At 44.4% G+C, this 21,469-nt stretch overlaps 1 pseudogene; it reads left to right on the forward strand.

Annotated features, from left to right (window-relative positions):
• The first annotated feature begins 4,027 nt into the window (after window positions 1-4,027).
• LOC129149065 (protein Shroom3-like) lies at window positions 4,028-9,896 on the forward strand (annotated as a pseudogene).
• Window positions 9,897-21,469: the final 11,573 nt, after the last annotated feature.

Raw genomic sequence — 21,469 nt, forward strand, 5'->3', positions numbered from 1 at the left:
TTTAAACATGCCAAATACTTTAATTTCATAATCTTACAAGGGCTGTTCCTCTGCCTGGAATTCTCTTCCCCAAGATACCAACATGGCTCCTTCTCTTAATTCCTTGATGTTGGCTCAAATACTACTTTCTCTGTTATTGGCAAAATTCTAAAAAGACCCCAAGATTTCTGACCCATGATGTACACACTCCCTTGAATGTGGGTGGACTTGTGAATATAATTAAATATCACTTGTGTTTAAGTTACTAAGTAGTTGACTGTCAGTTAATCAAAAGGATGATTATTCAGATTATGATTGGGGGGGGGGCTGTGTGTGGAGGTTGTCCTAAACAGAGAAACTTTTAAAATAAGGTGAAGTGCCAGAGAAATACTCTAGCTTGCCTCAAAGTCACAGCCACTATGCTGTGAATGGCTATCGGGAGGCGGGGGCACATGCCAATGAAATGCAGGTGGCCTCTAGGAGCTGACAGTGACCTCAGCCATAAGCTAGCAGGAAACAGGGACCTCACTCTGACAACCACAAGGAACTGAATTCCACCAACAACTTGAACGACCTTGGAAGATGATCCTCAGCTCCAGAGGAGAACCGTGAGAACCAGAACACCTTGACTGCAGCCTGTGAAGTTGTGAGCAGAGATCCCAGGTAGCCTGTGCCTGGACTCCTGACATGACCCACAGAAAAAAGTAAAATAATAAACTTGTGTTATTTTAAGCCTCTAAGTTTGTAGTAATATTTTGACAGCAGTATAAAACATAAAATCAGTAGTCTCTACTGGCTAACCTATTGGAAATTGTAACTACTCTACTTTGTACTCCTTGTCCCCTTAATTCTCATCCATGATATTTTTCATGTCACTAATTTATTTTGTTTATTGTTTTTCACCAACTGGAACATAAGTTCCACAAGAGCAAAGATTTTTATCTGCTTTGTTCAACTACAGCTCCTAGCACATAGTATTAATCCCATAAATATTTGTTGAATGAATAAAATTATTAGATACATTATTTTTAAAAATGAAAAACCAAATTAATCATTGATTTAACTTATAAGACTATGTATACAAAACCTTAGCTAAATTTAAAGTTTAATTAATACAGCATGTTGGTATTTCATTTATCTCTAGGTATTTAAAGTTTTTCTTTTTTTTCTTGCCCAGCTGGCATGGCTCAGTGGCTGAGTGTCAACTTATGAACTAGGAGATCATGGTTCGATTCCTGGTCGAGGCACAAGCCCTGGTTGCAGGCTTATCATGATTTTGGGGGCTTACTATTTGCTATTACTCTTCTAAGTATCTTCCTTGCAAGTTTAAATCATTTTATCCTCATAAAAACATTATTGTCCCCATTTTAAACTTAATGAAACTAAAGCACACAAGTTTTAACAATTTACACAAGGTGGTTACACAGCCAGAAAGTAATGGACTCAGATTCAAAGGCAGGCAATGTAACTCTAGAGCTTGAGTTTTATAGCCACCATTTCTTAAACTTTGAGGTTTTGACCTCATTATGTTTGAACATCTGAACACACATAACATTTGTACGTCTCCATAACCAAAGATTATAAATAAATTGAAAAGACCAATAAAAACCTGTCAATGATATTTGAACAGATGATAAATGGTTAATGTTATTACATAGAGTGTCCTTAGAAATTAATAAGAAAGGCACAATATTTAATTAAAAATGGACAATACACACAACAAATGGATTACAGAAGAAGAAATTTAAAATGTGACTAACACTTGAAAAATATATTAAATATGTTAGGTAGATAAAGAAATACACATTGAAGCAAGTCTTAGATATTTTTTTCTCTTACACTGGTAAAAAAAAATTTAATGTTTAGTAAGGGTTCAATAAGGCAAGTACTTTTATAGCTTTCCAGTGTAAGCATATATTAGTGTAATCTTAATGAAATAGAATTCAACAATATGTGGCAACTTAAAAAATCATATGAGAGAACCCAAATAATCCTTCCCTAAAAATAATCTATTAAAAATAAATAATTAGAGGTGGAGAAATACACTGAATGGCCAGATTATTATGATCTCTGAATGCATAATAATCTGGCTACTCAGTGTATATATACATATATATATTAGAGGCCCAGTGCATGAATTCATGCATGGGTGGGGTCCGGCCAGCCTGGCCAGGGGGAGGGGACATGAGTGGTTGACCAGCCTGCCTGCTGGTCGAACTCCTGGTAGAGGGGACAATTTGCATATTAGCCTTTTATTATATAGGATATACATTGAGTGGCCAGATTATTATGCATTCAGAGATCATAATAATCTGGCCACTCATTGTATATCTATGTGCAAAGATGCACATATCAAGTCATTTTAATGATAAAAATTAGAAACAATGTAAATGTGAAGCAATGGTTAATGGACAATATTTTTCATTGTTAACTCATAAATTAATATATATATATACTTGTAATAGTAATTTTCAAAAAACAAAATAGTTATGGAGAAATGCTCATGGTAAAATACTGAATGAGAAAAGGTGTACACATAATCACAAAATGATCCAAATTATTTTAAATATACTAATAATATTTGTATATTCACACATAGGAAAAGGCCTGATTTTTTTTTTAATTATGCAAAATGTTACCTCTGGGTTTTTATTCAATAGGTAATTTATTTTCTTCTTTATAATATACTGGAAAAATTTTTACAGCAAATCTGCACTTAGCTGAAATCAGAAGTAAGTAAAAATGTAAGATATTTTGTAATTTATTAATAAAATATACACTTCTGAATCTTACCTGCTGCCCTGCCCCACATGTTGTGATAAGACAGTGGCTGCCTGCCTAGTAGAAGACCACACCATAATACTACTCCATAAAAGCAAGACTAGAAAGTTCCACTCAGTAAAAACCTCCAAAGCAGGGGTAGGGAACGCCTGGCCCATGGGCCATATAAAGCCCGCAAAAGCATTTAGTCTGGCCCTACCAAGGCATTAAGTGTGAGTTAATTAAATGTTTGACAAATTTAGCAGGCTAATTTTTAAGTTGATAATTTTGTATGGCCTCTGAATGATGTTATAAATATCTAAATGGCCCATAGGAGAAAAAAAGTTCCCCATCCCTGCTCCAAAGGTTGAAGCTACCAACAACCCAGAGTCAGTTTCATATTATGGAGCTTTTTCTAAAATATAGACTATTTTTTCTTTTAATACAAACATATTACTTAAAAACGCTTAGATTTCTCAGAATTCCTATTAAGAATTAAATATTTTCCAGCAATTATTCTTAAAACTTCTGAGAGCACATTAAAATATGTAATTGGAAGACTGGAAAAATGGCAACTGGCAAGAAGGTAGGGATGGAGAGTATGTGAGAGAGTGAGGGAGCAATAGAGGAATTTGTGGACATGTGTGGTGTGTGTGTATGTGAGCTAGGGATAGTTAGATCCTGTAGGTCTTCCAAGGGGCTGCCAAACTGGACAGTCTTAGACGGTGAAACCCCACAACCACCACAGACACACTCTGGGAGCAGTGAGCATGAGCACAGAGACCACGCCATCTTTAAAAACAGAACTGCTTGAGACTAGGATCCTAGCCTCACTACCACCCAATCTGGTCCCAGACATAAACCAGGACCCTACAGCCACTAGGGACAAAGACCTGCAACCACAGCTGCAGACCCACAGACACCAAGAATCCAGACATCCCGGCCACAGATTTCTGTGAGTCACAGAGCCCATCCCCCTCCCTGCAGGTTCGTTGCAGCACCATAGGAACTTCTGGACCCGCCCCACACAAGCAGGCCTCCTGCCCACACAGGGCAACTCCGCTGCCTGAATTTGAGCCTGGGGGTGCAGACACTGGGAATCTGTTTTCCACAGAGAACAGTCACATGACCAGACCCCACGCCCACACAGGGCGGCTCCGCTACCTGAATTTGAGCCTGGGCGCATGGACATTGGGATGCTGTTTCCCACAGCACGCACTCACGCAACCAGACCCCATGCCCACAGAATGTGGCAGTGCCACCTGACTTTGATTCTGGGCAAGCGCACATGGAAGTCTGTTTTGGAGTGGATCTCCTGCTGACAAAGGGTGGCTGTGCAACCCGGTCCCCCAAGCAAACCAGGGACCCTGATTCTCTGTGCATGAGGTAGCACTGAGCACCAGTGACTTGACTCTGTTTCTCATCACACGTGCCTGGGATCCCTGATTCCCAGTGCATGCACAGTAAGAGCCAATAACTCCAATTCTCAGTGCATGCACACGCAGGGGCCCTGATTCTCAGAGCAAGGCTGCATCAAGCAACAGAGACTCTGATACTCGATTCTCAGCATGGGCACAGGGGGACTCTGACTCCTGGCATGCACGAGGGTACTCTGATTTTTGGCACACACCAGCAGGGTCTCTTTTTCAGCATGATACAGGCGGGGTCCCTGACTCTAGGTGTGCGCATGAGGCTGCACTGAGCACTGGTGATTCTGATCCTGGACGAGCATGGCTCCCACCAACCCACAGAGCCACACGTCTTAGTATCAGAGCTCTTCAGTGACACTCGGGTAGTGGGAAACTCCCACTGCACGTGGCTCAGGCCCCCACAACTTGGTATTTGAACCTTCTGGTGATAGTTAGAATAGGGAGACAACGAAACAATCCCCAGAGGAAAGAAAAAGAGGAATTTCCAATAAATGAAATAAGTGAAACAGAGTCATGCAACATGACAGAAAAAAAATTCAGAGTAATGGTCATACAGTTCATACACCAGATGGACGAGAAAATAAACAACCTATGCAAAAATCAGAAAGAAATCAAAAGTGATATAGCCACAATCAAAAACACCATGGAAGGTTTCAACAGCAGACTAGAAGAAGCAGAGGACCGAATTAGTAAGTTAGAAGATAAGGTAGAGAAACAAGCCCAATCTGAACAGCAACTGAAGAAAAAAATTAAAAAGCAGTAGGAGAGCCTAAGGGAGCTTTGGGACAACACAAAACACAGTAACATACGAATAATAGGGCTACCAGAAGGACATGAAGAACAGAAAGGATTAGAAAATCTACTTGAAGAAATAATGACAGAAAACTTCCCTGATAGGGGGAAGAAAAAAGTTACACAAGTACAGAGAGTCCCAAAGAAGATGAATCCCAAAAGACCCACACCAAGACATGTCATAATTACAATGGCAAATGTTAATGACAAAGAGAGAATCTTAAAGGCTGCAAGAGAGAGACAGAGAGTTACCTACAAAGGATCCCCCATCAGATTATCAAATGATTTCTCAACAGAAACACATCAAGCTAGAAGGGAATGGAAGGGAAATACAAAGGATGCAAAGCAAAGGACTGAGTCCAAGAATACTCTGTCTAGTAAGATTATCAATCAAAGTTGAAGGGGGAATCAGGAGTTTCGCAGACAAAAAAAAAAAAAAAAAAACACCTAAGGGAGTTTATCACTACCAAGCCAGCAATGCAAGAAATGCTAAAGAGGCCGAAACTGGTTTGGCTCAGTCGATAGAGTGTTGGCCTGCAGACTGAAAGGTCCCGGGTTCGATTCCTGTCAAGGGCATGTACCTTGGTTATGGGCACATCCCCAGTAGGGGTTGTGAAGGAGGCAGCTGATCCATGTTTCTAACTCTCTATCCCTCTCTCTTCCTCTCTGTAAAAAATCAATAAAATATATTTTTAAAAAAAGAAATGCTAAAGAGAATGCTGTAAAAAGAAGAAATAGAAAGGGAGGAAGAAACACAGGCATAAAGTACAGAAATGGCTACAAACAAGTACCTATTAATAATAACATTAAACATAAATGGATTAGATTAAGTGCTCCAATCAAAGGAAATGGAGTGACTGAATGGATAAGAAAACATGACCCATATATATATGCTGTCTACAGGAGACCCACCTCAGAACAAGGGACTCACACAGACTGAAAGTGAAGGGATGAAAAAAATATCTATCAGACAAATGGAAATGGAAAAAAAAAGCTGGGGTAGCAATACTTATAGCTGACAAAATAGACCTCAAAGTGATGACCATAACAAGAGACAAGAAAGGCCACTTCATAATTCTAAAAGGATCAACACAACAAGAGGGTATAACGCTGGTAAACATTTATGCACCCAATGCAGGAGCACCCAAATACATAAAAAAAAAAACTTTGGAACCTATCAGGGGAGAGATTGACAGCCACACAATCATAGTAGGAGACTTTAATGCCCCATTAATATCACTGGATTAATCCTCTAGACAAAAAAAAAAAAAATAGCAAAGAAACATCAATCCTGAACAACTCACTAGATCAGATGGACTTAATCGACATCTTTGGAACATTCCACCCCAAAACTACAGAATATACATCTTCTCAAGTGCACATGAGACATTTTCAAAGATAGACCACATATTGGGACACAGGCAAAGTCTCTCCAAATTCAAGAGGATTGAAATCATATCAAGCATCTTCTCAGATTACAATGGCATAAAATTAGAAATCAACTACAGTCAAAACAATCACAAAAGTTAAAACACTTGTAGGCTAAATAGACACTAGGGGGGAGGGGGCAGTGAGGACATGTGCTGGAGGGGGGGAGGTCAGTGGGGAAAAAAGGGGAGACATATGTACTACTATTTGTAATACTTTAAACAATAAAATAAAATGTTAAAAAACAGTCGAAACCGGTGTGGCTCAGTGGATAGAGCGTCGGCCTGCGGACTCAAGGGTCCCAGGTTCGATTCCGGTCAAGGGCATGTCCTTGGGTTGGGGGCACACCCCCAGTGGGGGGTGTGCAAGAGGCAGCTGATCGATGTTTCTCTCTCATCGATGTTTCTAACTCTCTATTCCTCTCTCTTCCTCTCTGTAAAAAATCAATAAAATATATTTTTATAAAATGTAAAAAAACAATTAAAATAAAATAAAATATGTAATTATTGTATTATTAAGATTTTTTTTGTGGTGGTAGTCAATATACATTTATAACTAGGTGTATTTTCCCAAGAAGCTGTGTTACTCTTTTACCTGAATCCATCTTAAAACAGAAAAGTAAATACTACATTTCATGGGAGTGTGATATGCACATTTAACATCTCTGAAGTGTGGCTGCACCTCAATTTCTGTCATGTCACAAATAAATTCCCAGCATGTTTTTTTTTTCTTTCTTCGTGGCCTATAAAATATTGATCCACACTCTACCATGGACAATGTATTTAATTCAATTAAACATACTGACCCCTTCGCCCCTTTAATTTGATCACTTCAAATCAATAATGTTGAACTGTGATGATCTAAACACCAACTGCCAGCCCCGGCCTCACCTCGGCCGCCAGCCTCTGTTCCTGCGGGAGCCCAGCCTGCAGCCCCGCAGGGCGGGCGCCCTCCTGCTGGCGGCAGTGGGGAACCCCCACGTGGGGCCGAGATCGCAGCAGCTCCGCTGGTGGCCGCCTCCTGGGAGAGAGGCGACACGGGGACCAAGCCCAGAGGGAGCTGCCGGGTGGAGCTAACGGGGGTGGGCCAAAAGGCAACCAGAAGAGGGGACAGGACCCCTGCAGACTCCTTGTGGGGGGCCGCGGCTGGGAGGGCCGGGAAATCCATGTCCGCTGAGGACCTGCTGGAGCGCTCAGATTTCCTGGCAGTCCCTGTCCACATGAGGTCACGGTCATCTCCCACCACCCACAAGAAGCTCCAGGATGTGCTTTTGGAGGAAAACAATGCTCTGGTCTTGCGAAGGATCCATGTTTCTTGGCTGGCCCTGGACCCAGGTCACTCGGTTGTCCAGAAAGAGGCGAAGAAGAGATGCTAGTGCTCAAACACCAGCCCCGCCCTCGATGGGGTGGTTCTGGCTGCAAAGCAGTTGGTGCCTCCATTCCCAGCGACTGTCCCGGACAGCTGGACCATCAGAGGCCGGCCAGCAGGATGCCCTGCCCAGGCCACTACCCACAGGGCTGCAAGGGCATCTCACAGACACCAGGGCAGGACCACTGACCCCACTCAGCTCCGCTCTGCCTTCCCCTGCCCCCTCCAGCTAGTCTCCACAGGCTGCCGGTGATCAGCCCACCAGCAGGGACGGTCAGACCGGCCAGCAGCCTCTTCTGTCCTACACCCCAGCAGGGACTCACAGAAGCAACGGCCACAGCCTGGCCCAGCCTCCCCATCCTAGAGGCCATGAGCCCCACAGCCCGGAGCTCGGGGCAGGAGAGGGGAAGAGGAAGCAGCCTCCCCCACCTCGTGTGAAGTGGGCCCACACCGTCAGAGAGAACAGCCTCCCCAAGGAATCCTGCTCGCCCGAGTTAACAAGCCTGAAGCACTATAAAAAACAGCAGAACCTCCCAAGTTCAAGCAGCACTTCCGACCCAGACGCGCCTCTTGGGGTCCCAAGCACTCCAGGGAGGATCTCCCTCTGAATATCGGAGTCCGTCCTTCAGGCCTCCCCACTGCCTCGGGAGGACTACGATGACGAAGTGTTTGTGAAGGACTTGCACCCCAATGCCACTTCCCACCCCACATTCGAAGCTCTCCCTCTACCCCTACCCTCACCTCCTCCATCGAGCCAGGAAATCCTGGTGAATAGCTGGGATGACTTTCCTCCCCCTCCTCCCCGAGCTCTGTGTGAGGCACAGCTGGACAGCGAGGATGGCATGGAACTCCCTGTGAGTAGCTCCAGCAAATCTGCCAACAGGACAGTTGCCAAGGAAAGGCCCGTGCCTGGGGCAGCCCCGTCAGTTGGCCATCAGATACCAGCTTCCAGACCCCAAACTTCCGTCAGAGATTCCGAGGCCCACGGGCCCAGCCCGCCCCCCACCGCGAGCACTGGGCCCCAGAATGCTGGGCGCCTCGGCTGGCAGCCAGGCCCAGGAAAGCAGCCTCCCGCTCTGACCCAAGGCCTCGTCCACGAGGGGTTTAGAAGACAATGCCAGTCCCGGTCCTCAGAAGACATTAGAACGGAGGTGCTGGCCAAGGAAATTGTCCACCAAGACAAATCTCTGGCAGACATTTGGGACCCCGACTCCAGGCTGAAGACTACCACCACGGACATGATGGAGGGTTTGTTTCCTCGCGATGGTAACTTGCTGCAGGAAAACGGCGTCAAGAGGAAGGCCATGCAGAGAGCCGTCAGCTGCCCAGGACAGGAAGGCAAGAGGAGTGAAGATAAGGAAGCAGTGGGCATGTTGGTCAACTGCCCTGCCTACTACAGCGCGTCGGCTCCCAAGGCTGAGCTTCTGAACAAAATCAGACCTATGCCAGAAGAGATGAATGAGGAAGAGGAGCAGGTGGGTGTCAATGAAAAGAAGGCCGAGCTCATGGGAAGCCTCACCCACAAGCTTGAGACTCTGCAGGAAGCCAAGGGGAGCCTGCTAATGGACAACATCAAGCTCAATACGCCGTGGGAGAGGAGGTGGAGGCTTTGATCAGTGAGCTCTGCAAGCCCAACGAGTTTGACAAGTACAAGACGTGCACCGAGGACTTGGACAAGGTGGTCAGCCTGCTGCTCTCCCTCTCGGGGCGCCTGGCCCGCGTGGAGAACGTCCTCGGTGGTCTTGGTGAAGATGCCAGTAAAGAAGAAAGGAGCCCTCTCAATGAGAAGAGGAAGGTCCTGGCGGGGCAGCACGGGGATGCCCGGGAGCTCAAGGAGAACCGGGACCGAAGGAGCGCATGGTGCTGGACATCCTGGCCAATTACCTTTCCGAGGAACAACTCCGGGCTTACCAGCATTTTGTGAAAATGAAGTCAACACTCCTCATTGAGCAGCAAAAGCTGGACGACAAGATCAGACTGGGCCAGGAGCAGGTCAAGTGCCTGCTGAAGAGTCTCCCCTTGGATTTCACCCCCAAGGCGGGCATCCTGGCGCTGCCCCCGGACCTCACGAGTGAAATGACTCCTGTGGGGGGATGTCCTTCCAGTGGTGTTTTCCCACCGGTAACCTCTCCACTTTGACCTCTTCTAAAACACCCAACTGAAAGATCACCCTTTCTTTCAACACTATTTAATCTGAAAAATGTTTCAGTACAAACCACTGTTTAAACTCGATGGGTTTTGGGGTTTTTTTTCTGGATAAAAGGAAAAGATTCTATCCAGGAAAAAAGCCTGTATTTTCCTTCTCACCCTTCATGATTAATCTGAGAGCTTCAATGCTGCTGGGAACTTAGCCCTTTCTATTATTACTTTGTAATAGAAAGAAAATTAATGAAACTGTGAGAACTGATTGGAGGGTGTTTGATTATTTAGTTTCCGACAGGCTTAGGCAACAGAGATCAGTGTGTGTCACCCTCAGGAATGTACCCACAGTGACCTGCCTTACGTGTGGGCTATGCATCCTGACGACAGGTACAAGGACTCATTAATGAAGGGTCTGCAGCATAAAGCCTTAAAGAAAAACACACACAGCAGAAAATTGTAAAGCCTTGAACATTGTTATTTATATTTTTAAAAATGAAAAGGATCATTATGTTTGTGTGCTAACCACTTATTTGATTCTGTTTTGTGGTGGACGTAGACAATTATGTTGTTGGAGTTTTGTATTTTGTGAAAACCTTAATGAAATGAAGAATTCCAAAGACGAAAAAATAAACAAACACCACTGCCAAATTCTAAAACTTAAGAAAATCCTTAAAGCCCTACCTGGTTTGGCTCAATGGATAGAGCGTCGGCCTTCAGACTGAAGCATCCCAGCTTTGATTCCAGTCAAGGGCACATGCCTGGGTTGCGGGCTTGGTCCCCAGTCGGGGGTGTGCAGAAGGCAGCCGAGCAATGATTCTCTCTTATCATTGATGTTTCTAACTCTCTCCCTTTCCCTTCCTCTCTGAAATCAATAAAAATATATTTTTTTTAAAAGAAAGAAAGAAAATCTTTGAAGTTCAGAGCTCTTCTCTCAAACCACTTATCTTGACAAATAAGAATTGGTTTCTGGTGCAAAAGACAGGCAGGGCATATACAGATGTGTTGTTTCATAAAGTCTGTGAAAGGAAAAGTACCCATGCAGCTGTATAAACATGTTACATGATCTTTTCCAGTTTGCCATAAATGATATGTAAATAAACTATTGACACCTCTGGCCAAAGACATTGCATATGTGTCAAGGCCAACTCTGGCTGGGAGTCTGAAGACAGACAGGGAACTCACTCAAAAATAAGGGTATAAAACCATCTAAGCTCCATACTCTACTGGGAGAGTTACAGACAGCTTTCCTGACAAGTAGTTTAAGCATCTCTGGCAGATGGCTCAGAATCTGGGTGAGGGCTATTGCCTTATTCCTGAGGAAGGACAGCCAGCTTGCTGTGCCTCTGGGTCCCTGATAATCACACTCGAAAGAACTCTCCAACCAATAGAGCATTGTTTTAAAAATTGTATCTGTAATTAATGCCAATACTACTTCATTATTTTGTTTTTGTTTTGTTTTTCTCCAAACCAATTATGCTTCAGCTGAGACAAACACTCATTTCAAACAGACCTGTTAGAGAAGAGCAGGCGATTACACCTAGTTATGATTAGTAGTTCTGTCCCATAGGAAAGGAAAAACTTGTTCCATTTGGCTAGTGATATCTATTAGAGATCATCTGTGGAAAAAAAAAAAAAGAGACACAGACAGAGAACATAAAAATAAAGAGAAAAGGAAATACAGTAACAAAGCCCATCAACAAGGGCAGCAGGAGCGGGGCTTCCATGACAGCAACTACAGGGGTGACCAGGCAGCAATCACCAGGTGAAACATCGTTGCCATTGCGGGTGGTTCAGTTGGAATGTCATCCCATGCACCAAAAGTTCGAGGGTTCGATTCCCGGTCAGAGCACATACCCAAATTGTGCGTTCAATCCCCAATCGGGGGCGTGTGTGGGAGGCAACAGATCCATGTTTCTCGCTCACTTCCTCTCTCTAAAATCAATAAAAATATATCCTTGGGTGAGGATTTAAAAAATAGATAAGACATCTTTACAGCTGAGGGATTCATACATTCACCTGCATCAATAACTTCCATAGGCCCATACTATATTCACAATAAATTTATAAATAAATCACAGTAAATATTTGTGCCATACATCACCCCATCTCATCTCTGGTTATACCCCCTCTTAATCTTAATACTAACATTCTTAAAAACATGGAATCGCCCGGCCAGCGTGGCTCAGTAGTCGAGCACCAACCCGTGAACCAGGAGGTCATCGTTCAATTCCCAGTCAGGGCACATGCCCGGATTGCAGGCTCAATCCCCAGTAGGTGGCATGCAGGAGGCAGCTGATCAAAGATTCTCTCTCATCATTGATGTTTCTATCTCTCCCTCTCCCTTCCTTTCTGAAATCAATAAAAATGTATTTTTAAAAAATTTAAAACATGGAATCATTATGGTGTATTTGTGGTAGAAAATAGATATGGTAATGCCATGTTCCCTTAAAGAGCATTTTGCTATTAGTTTATTTAATGTTCATTTTCCTCAACTAGGAAGAAAACTCAATAAAGACAGAGGGGTTTTGCTTGTTTGTTTTCTCTCCTTTATCCAATGCTGTATTCTCAGCGCCAAGAATAGTCCCTGGCATATTACATCTGCCTGATACATATCTGTTGAATAAATGAAAAAGTGGTCATATCATTTAGGGACTTCATATAATTCACTATATCTTTATAACATTAATGATAAAACATATAATATTCCTTAAGCCTGAGTAAGTACAGCAAATTTAGAAATTTGTGGTTGGGTATCATATTTCAACTTGATAATTAAATAGAAGTATTTATTCCAAATATTCTAGCACTAATACTTGAAAATAGTGAAAGTCAGATACGCTCCTTCATGGCCCATCAGCCAACTCGTAGGAAGTAAATGAGAACATAAGGTCTAGGTGGGTATAAGGGAATCTGATTTCTATTTTTCTGTGCTATAAAAACAATATACTGTATAGTGTGCTTAATAATGCTCTCATATTTCATTTGTAGCCAGGGATGCAGAAGGCCAGCCAGGTCTGGTGGCTGGATACCAGCAGAGGGCAGCAGAGAGCCACTTGAGAGAAAATGCCTAGAAGAGGAAGATTTAGCTCCCAGCTGAGAGCAGGGTCCTTAGCCAGACCTACAGTGTGCTAATGAAGACGCAGTCCATTTGGAAAACCAGTCCACAGGGTAGCCAGCAAGAACTGAGTTCCCAAATGCATTAATGTATGAAGCCAAGAAGCAAGGGAGATGGCAGGAAACAGCACCAGAATAGTCAGAATAATCCAGACTCTGACTCAGCACAGCTCCCAGGAGCCATTGATTCAGACAGTGATCACTGGTCAGAGCTGCTGAGTCAGATGAAGTCTTACATTCATTCCAACTCCAAGATTTTGGACCCCAAGGTCACAAACAAATATGTTTTGGAGTACAGTCCTTTTGCAAATATTGTCAACCAAAAACTCTGAAAGAATATAAAATTGTTAGCATTAAGAGGAGAAAATCATATTTGAGTGAAGAGTAGCAAACATTGACTCTACCATGTTGCAAGCGGTCCCTGGAATTCTCTAAAAGTTGCGATTTCTCAAATGGAATATTGGTGCGAAGCCTAATGAACAGCAGCAGGGTCAGTCAGTAACCTCAGCTCCCAATGTGAGGGCCCGACACTGACGACAATCAGGACGAAACGCAGCCTGTCCAAGAACAGCATTCATGCTCCCTTCCAGTATCTTCCTAGTGGTGTGAGCTTAGGTGAGTCATTTAGCCTCTCCAGGTCAGTTTCCTCACTTCTGTAATAAAATAATGCCTGTCTCTATTGGGTCAGAGAGGAATTCACAGGAGAAAGCATGCCTTGTTAACTTTATACAAATATAGGGTTTTTTATTACCAGTTTGAGTAATAGGAAGAGCAGGAGGATATCTAGGGAACAAAAGAAAAGCATCTAAAAAGTAAATCTTTGACAGGTTCAGAATTTTCTTTGTAATGAACCCACTTCTTTTATCAGTCCAGGTCAGTATAGTTCTGATTCTCCTTGTATAAGTCCTCAGTCTTACAGGGGCCTATATGAAATGCCGAGCATGTTCGCATCATGGAGTAGTATTTGCCTCCTAGGAAAAGTCTTCTCCTTGCTAAATGTGTGTAACAATGTTCCAAGTCAGACAGAAGTAGAAGAGACTGTACTGCCATCTCCTAAAGGAAAGTACTCCTAGGGCCACAGAAGCGAAGAAGAAATGTGAGCTGTTTGCAGCCAGAACACTTTGGCTCTGGTTCCTAATAATAACAATAATAATAATAATAATAATAATACACAATCATTACCATGAAGAGATGGAACATGTTAGAAAAACTCAAATACAGCTGCCTCAGCTTTGTGTTCAGTTTAGTCCCATTCCCACACTGTGATTTTTCTGGATGGACAGCAAGAGAGAACTGAGTGCATGCCAATGAGTTAGTAAATGTTGACTGAAAAGTTAAGATTTTTGACATTCTTTAAAGCAGACAAAGGGGGAGGTGGTTGGGACATAAAGAAGAAGGATTTGTTAATTCTTTCCATTCTTATTTAGGATGAGATGCCTAACTGGAGAATTCAGAAGGGACACTGCAGAGTCACAAATGACAACAGAGGCGCCAGAACAGGGTCTTCCCAAATGAACTGATGATTTATAGAATCTTTTGAGCTGTAAGAGAAAGTGGAGAGTTCAACCTCCTCATTTCGTATATAAGGAAACTAATGCCAAGAAAAGTAGTGTGACTTGCTCAAATTCTCCCAGGTGTTAATCAGGCCAGCTATCTTATTAATCTAAAATACTAACTGCCTAATAGTTAGTGTCCCAATCAGTAGCCAAATCCATAGTAAAAACACAGAAAGTATTGATCAAAAATAAAACAGAATGGGCAAAATAAGCTTCCTTTAAAGTTATAAAACATGGGTCCTTATATTCCAATAGTCATCTGCTGTTTTGCTAATAGGAAATGATATACACTTATACCTCAGTAAGTGCATGAACAAGCTATGCCCATGCACGTGGCCAGCTCATAGTCACAGAGAATGAGATGAATTCTTCCTTACCTCTGTCTAATGTGTTAAATGCCAAGAAAATGCTAAATTGTTATTCTGAAAAGTCTTGCACTATATGTCTCTCTGCCATTGCTAAGACTTCACCTGTGTTCAGATATTCCATATATATATATGAGGTCCATTGCATGAAGGGATTCGTGCAATAGGCCTTCCTTCCCTTGGCTTCCAGCACCCATTTTTCTCCTGCACCTGGGACCCAGGCCTTCGCTCTGGCTGGAGTCTGCCATCTTCGTCTTCGCTGCAGCACTCCGCTCCTGTAGATCCCTTCAACCCACCCCCCCCTCAGCCCTCCCTCTCATAGCAGGCGTCCTGCCCCGCCTGGCCACTCCACACCTGGAGCAGCTGGGCAGCCGCCATCTTTGACCTTCTAATTTGCATACTCACTCTGATTGGCTGTGGGCGTAGCAGAGGTATCATCAATTTACATGTTTGTCTATTATTAGGTGGAGTTCGTCCAGAAATAGGAATCCCATTTCTTTGAATTTCAAAATATTTTGAGCAAAAGTGATACAGACAGAGCATATATGTGGTGACTTAAAACATATTTTATTATGTTCCCTAATATTGACTACACAGCTATCTCAAATCAACTAAATGGTTGATGTAGACAAAAGGAAATCTTGGAAAATTCTACCTTTTCCAATTTTGTTAAGTGTTTGGGGAGTTATACATTTCGTTTTAATTTGGAAAATTACTTACGTAAAGCACAATCCACAAAATGAGAGTTTCTTTACATGAAATTTAAAACATTAGAAGAATATTCTTACAAATTTCAATTGCCCTCTGCACACTTGAGCTAGTAAAATATATTTCCTTTCTCTATCTCATATAATCTAAACTCAATAAAATGCCCTTTGATATCAAAAGAGTACTCATTGCCAGACAGACCCTTGAAATTTATTAGAAAAACCAAGATGTCTCTACTCTGAAAACCTGGGTAAGTGATCCCACACCCTCATCACTATTATTGAGCATTTTTGTCACTAGATGTCGCTGCTGCCATTTGAATGAGATTTCCGCCCCCATATCCATTAAAAAAAGAAGGTTCTTATCATCTGAGGAATTGTTTTTTATTGTTGTTGGGGTTTGGGTGAGTGGATGATAGTTTACATATTAATGAATGCAGATCATTTAAAGATGAAGAAAGAACTGGAAAGGTGCAGTCACTTGCCTAAGGATCCATAGGAAGAAAGCCAGAATTGGAAAACTGTTTCATGTTTACACTTTCTAGGCTTTTAAAAAGCAAAAGTGTTCCAGGTGGAAGCAATGAAGGCAAATTACCTTTTTATACCCAAACCCACTGCGTAGTGCCTATTACACATTAAGTTACTTTTATTTTGCTTTCTGCCTGATGGTCTTCTTGGAAACTGGATCCATATGAAGCATGACCTTCCCAGGCCACACTTTAAAGACGAAGAGAAAATGACAAAAGGCCGTCCTGTAAGTCCCGGCGATTCCTTCCCAGGGAGTCTCCTCCACGGCGGCGAAGGGTGGGCAGCAAGTCCAGGAGAGTCTCCCCCACAAAGTTCCTAAAACTAGACAAACAGACACAACACGCAGCCGTATGCAGAAAGCATCTCCAACCCAGTTTTCCTGCCAACAGACAAGAAAGCCAGCAGGGTTGCCTTCCGCAGGCCACGGCTAGGAAGGCCGCCCAGGAGGCTGTGAGAGCAACCCTGAAACGCTCTCACCGGCTGAGCTGCGACAGGAAAGGGGTGGCTCAGGGAAAAGGGAAGGCCACTTCACTGAGAGGCAAACCGAGTGCCACGGAGGGGGCACCCAGCTATTCCTGCTCCCAAGGGAAAACCGAAAACCCACCACTTCTTAGGTGGGTTGGCAGGCGGGAGATAGAGCGAGCTCTCTCTCTCTCTCTCACTCTCACACACTCACTCCAAGTTGCCCGACCTTTTTTTTTCAGCCCCGCCTTAAGGGAAAAAGGGACGGGGCCTGGGGGAATGGGCTGCCTTGAAAAGAATGGGGAAAGGAGCCTGCATCGCGGCCGGCCCTGGGAAACTCTCCACAGATGAGCATTTTTTGCTGCGTGTAGTGGCCCTCATTAGCAGCCTGAACACGTAGGGGAAGGCTACCATCGCCTGTCAATGTAATGCGGGCGAGTAAGGATAGACTTGGGAGTTGAGGGGAAGCGCTAGTCTTACATAAAACAAAACGAAACATTTCTGAGGACCCAAGTTCTTAGGGGGTAGGGTGGAGTTCGTTTGGGGCGGGCCCTCGCTTGAGTGGGGGCTGAGGGACATCAGTTTTAGAGGTTTTTTTTGTTTTTTGTTTTTGTATATACATTTATTTCGACCATCTTAAAAATTCATTTCTGCAACATGAAAAGAACTTCTTAGTCCACGGTTCTGAGGTCACGTCGGGGAGGGAGGACGGAAGCGTCGTCTTGGGACTGAGAACCGACAAATAAGGAGGTTCTGAAACTCCGGGTAAAAACGGCCACCCCCACCGCCCTCCTGCCGCTGCCTTTCTCTCCCACTTGGAAGGAGACAGAGATGGGGGAAGGATAAAGGTGGGGATGGGCTGAGAGAAGAAGGCAGAACGGGAAGAGGGCTGGAGGAAGTGAGAACCTGAGGGAGGCACGGAAGAGAAGCAGGGGAAACAGCAGGAATACAATTGGGTACCTGATGCCCAATTATTTATCGGAGTTGTTGTTGTTGTTGTTGTTGTTTCCAAAACATTCAACTTGCTTGTTCCCTCCTCGGCTTCCTAGCAAACTTTCGGCTTGAACAGCGCTCTGGGTGCAGTAAAGCCAGGACAGGCGGGGTGTGGAGACGGCCTGGACGGCGGGCGCGCCCTGTGGAAGGTCTGTCTGCTGCTCTGGTGTCAGCCAGACCCTGAGCGCGCCGAGTGGCCCGGTGCTCCTCTTCCCGTGGCCCCTGCACCCTCGCTGAGCATCTCCTGTCCCCAAGATTTGCAGGATCTGGGAGTGAGGGTGGCTTTTTCTGCCAGAGGAGCCTATGGGTTACACCAGACAAAAATGCTAAAAGACCAATCGTCCCTCGGGCCTGATTCCCAATCCAGCCTCCCTCCCCCGCACACGGTTAGTTTTCTAGAAACTCGGGGACTCGGTGTAGAGACCTGAGATTTCACCTTCCCCTTAATGCCTTTACCTCAGTACATCCAAGCAGTTCATTTGGGAAAATCAAAAGACCCGCTGGGCTTGACCTTGGAGTTTCAGGGGTGGTTGCAGGGGGCGGGGGAGAAGGAGGGAAGAGTGGACTGGGGGGAAGTCGGGGCGCGGGGGGGGGGTGGGGGGGATCCCCCGTAAGCAACTAGCCTCAGAGGAACCCCGGCTTGGTTTTCTGCAAGAAAGCCCTAAAAAGCACTGGAATATGGTGGTTCCGGCATCAGCCATTGCCTCAAAAGACCCCAATTCAGCCTCCGCGAGATGCATTTTGGCTGACAGTGGCTTCTCTCCCCAGACCCAAATGATTCCTGACCTGCTTCCCTAACTCGCTCTGGATCTTTGCTGGGAGAGCACCGCGTTGCCAGAGACTCGGCGCTTCTGTCAGTTGTGTAGAGCAATTACTAAGAAAATATTGTGACGAGGTTGTAGGGCGTATGGGGCTGTGAGGGGGTGCGGAGGAGGGAGTTCGTTTGGAGAGCAATTTGCAAGGGAATATTAACTTTGATTCCCGAGATCACCGCCCAAACCCCGCCGGCGTTGGGTGAGCTGCTGAGTTCTTCCTCTAGGTGGCGGACGTGGGTCCCACCACCGCCAGGCGGCTGCTGACTCCCAAACACAAGATAAAGCTTCTTGCTGGTTAAAAATAATAACAGTAATAATATAGAGGTATGGGGCTTTTTTCCCCCTTTGGATATTTATTTATTGCGGGGGAAAGTCATTGATTTTTTCCTAAGCAAACTGTGTTTCTCCTTCACTTGGTGGAAAATAAAAACTGTTTGAATAAATAAGTTATTTCTGAACATTTTGTTGTCAAAGTGTTAAATGTTCCCGTCATTTTTATTCAAACACTAACATGATTACAGCCAATTATATATTCACCAGTGTTCTTTATTTTAGAGTAATTGTACTTGTCACTAATAAAACAGAAGCATAATGGATCGCTACTGTTCTGGATTTTCAAGCAATTTTGTGTAATTTGATTGAATTATACATCTTATCTGCTACTTTTTTATTTTTATATTTGGGGATCCTATTTTCTTGAAAATTGCAGCTCTATGCTTGTTTTGTTGTTTCTCCAGTAACGTACACTTCGGTAACACTGATAAATAGAAAGAGTCCCTTAGACATGTCGAAAATCAGCTGTTTCTTTCCCCACTCCTATCCTCACCCCTCCCTGTTCTTCTTCGGGGAAGACCTGAACTCTGTGCTGCCAGGCAGTCTGAGCCACTGGGCGAGCTCACCCAAAAAGCCCAAAGCCAAGACAAATTCTCCATTCACTCCAAAGACAGCCCCCCCCTCCCTGCCTGGAGTCTTTGGGGTTTTGTCTCTTTCCTGTAATGATACTGTTGGGTGTCTGGGGCTTCAAACATGCCAAGACAAGCCAACCAGGGTTCAGTTCCTATGCAATATGTATCAAGGGAAAGGGAATACACAGAGCAGCCAAAAGATAAACTGTATATATTACTCCAATTACACAACCCCCCAACGTCCTACCTACTCAACCACCCACTCCCCAAAATAACAATTATTGGTTACTCTCTTATTCTTCTTGGTTTCAGATATACATAGAAAGCTGGGATCAATAGTTTCTCCCTAAAAAAAAAAAAAAAAAAAAGATAATTTCAATGAAAAAGATACTGGGGGGAAAAAGACACACATCTACCTAGTGTTCACATATCTGAGCAAATTAAGAAATAAACCTGACAGTAAACACACAGGACGTAAGATGTTAAGGAACCATCTCCACAGCTGAAGGGATGAGATTGTGCAATTCTTTTCCCAATGAATCAATCCCTCCAGCTCCTAAGACAGGGCTCAAAGGCCCTGCTAGGAGCTGCAGCTGTGAGATGGAGCCAAAGGCTCTGACAAGTGGCTTGTGTATGACCCAATATTTATCAATAACAACAACAACAAAATCAAGTGAAACCAAGGCTGGGGATTTTGAAATGCTTCTAAAGCCCTGGCGTGGATACACACGTGGGGGGATAGGGGGTGTACGCTGGGGATGAGTTGGCTCCATTTGCCTGCCCTGGGGAGCAATCCTGGGGCAAAATCCAGTACTAATTGATCCCAACCAACCACACTATCAGCTGAAAATGTTCCGTTCGAGGGGACAAAGAATGAGGAATGTGTGCTAAGCATTTTTATCCCTAGTAAAACGCGGTATGTAATCAATAGCGCATATATACACATAAATAAGGAAAGAGTATTTCTTCAAATTAATGAGGAAAATAATGTCCCATGTGCGATTCCAGACTTCTTTAAAATCTAGTGTCTCACGCCCTCTGTTTTGTGTTTCGAACTTCTTCCAGGAAAACCTGCGGCCCCGCTTAGTGTGTTCCCAGCCGGAGAGAAGACACTCATTACAATTAGGGACCATTCTCTCGCCTTCTGGGGTGTTGACTCTCCGGCTAAAGGTAAGGTCGGCAGCCTGGGCAGCGGTCTGAGCGGCGCGGTGGGGGCGGCGGCGGCCTGCTGGCGGCCGGGGAGGCAGGAGCCGGGAGGCCCCCGGCGAGCTCGGCGCCCTCAGCTCCGAGAGGGCGCGCAGCAGCCGCCTGCCGGCCTCGCAGGCCCTCTCCAAGGAGCTGGCTTTTTCAGCGTTTCCATTTCTTCGTGGCCTCATCTATCTTATCTAACAAGTTCACGCTCCAGGAGAAAAGAAAAGGGTGAGAATAAAAGGAAACCCCTTCACTGTAGTGATTAATCGTTCGCAGGCACGGAAGCCCAACTTGCCGACCGTGCTTTCTTCTCCAAGGTTACTTTCTCTCCTGCGCGCCGCAGTACAAAGCCAGAAGGGAGATGCACTGGTAAACAAGAATCTATCTGGGGCTGCTTTTTAAATAAGAGTGACCCCCCCACACACCACCACCACTACTTTTGTTGTAGATTCTGGAAGGGAGGATTCGGATTGTTTTGTTTTCACATAATAACGGTAACTGGTTCCTGACGCCATGCCCAATCAAGCTTATCCTGGCCGCTCCTCTGCTCCCTGCCTGCCATTCCTTCCCAAAGGGCAGGAGAGAAATGGGGGTATAACTGCTCTCCCCTACTGGGTTCAAAGCCCCTTAAATGTAATTGAATATTCGAATTGACTTCACCTGCACGCACCCCCGTCTATTAACTCTGATGTGTGCTTTATACAAATAATAAGCTTAAAACCTTTAACTGGTCTCTAATTTTTTTTTCTCTCGTGTTCGCCGTGGCGGATGACCTCTTCGCCCCAAATTATTGATCTGTGTGCATGCTTCCGGTGTGATGTGCAAACACGAGACATCTCGGCTGAAAAGGTAACTTTAACGGTGAAAAATCCGGAAATGAAATCTAAGAGCAAGTCCTCCAGCTTGATTGCGCTCGGCAGGCGCCGGCGACAAA

Source organism: Eptesicus fuscus, chromosome 5 (genome assembly GCF_027574615.1).
Source record: "Eptesicus fuscus isolate TK198812 chromosome 5, DD_ASM_mEF_20220401, whole genome shotgun sequence".
In the NCBI taxonomy this organism is placed as follows: Eukaryota; Metazoa; Chordata; class Mammalia; order Chiroptera; family Vespertilionidae; genus Eptesicus; species Eptesicus fuscus.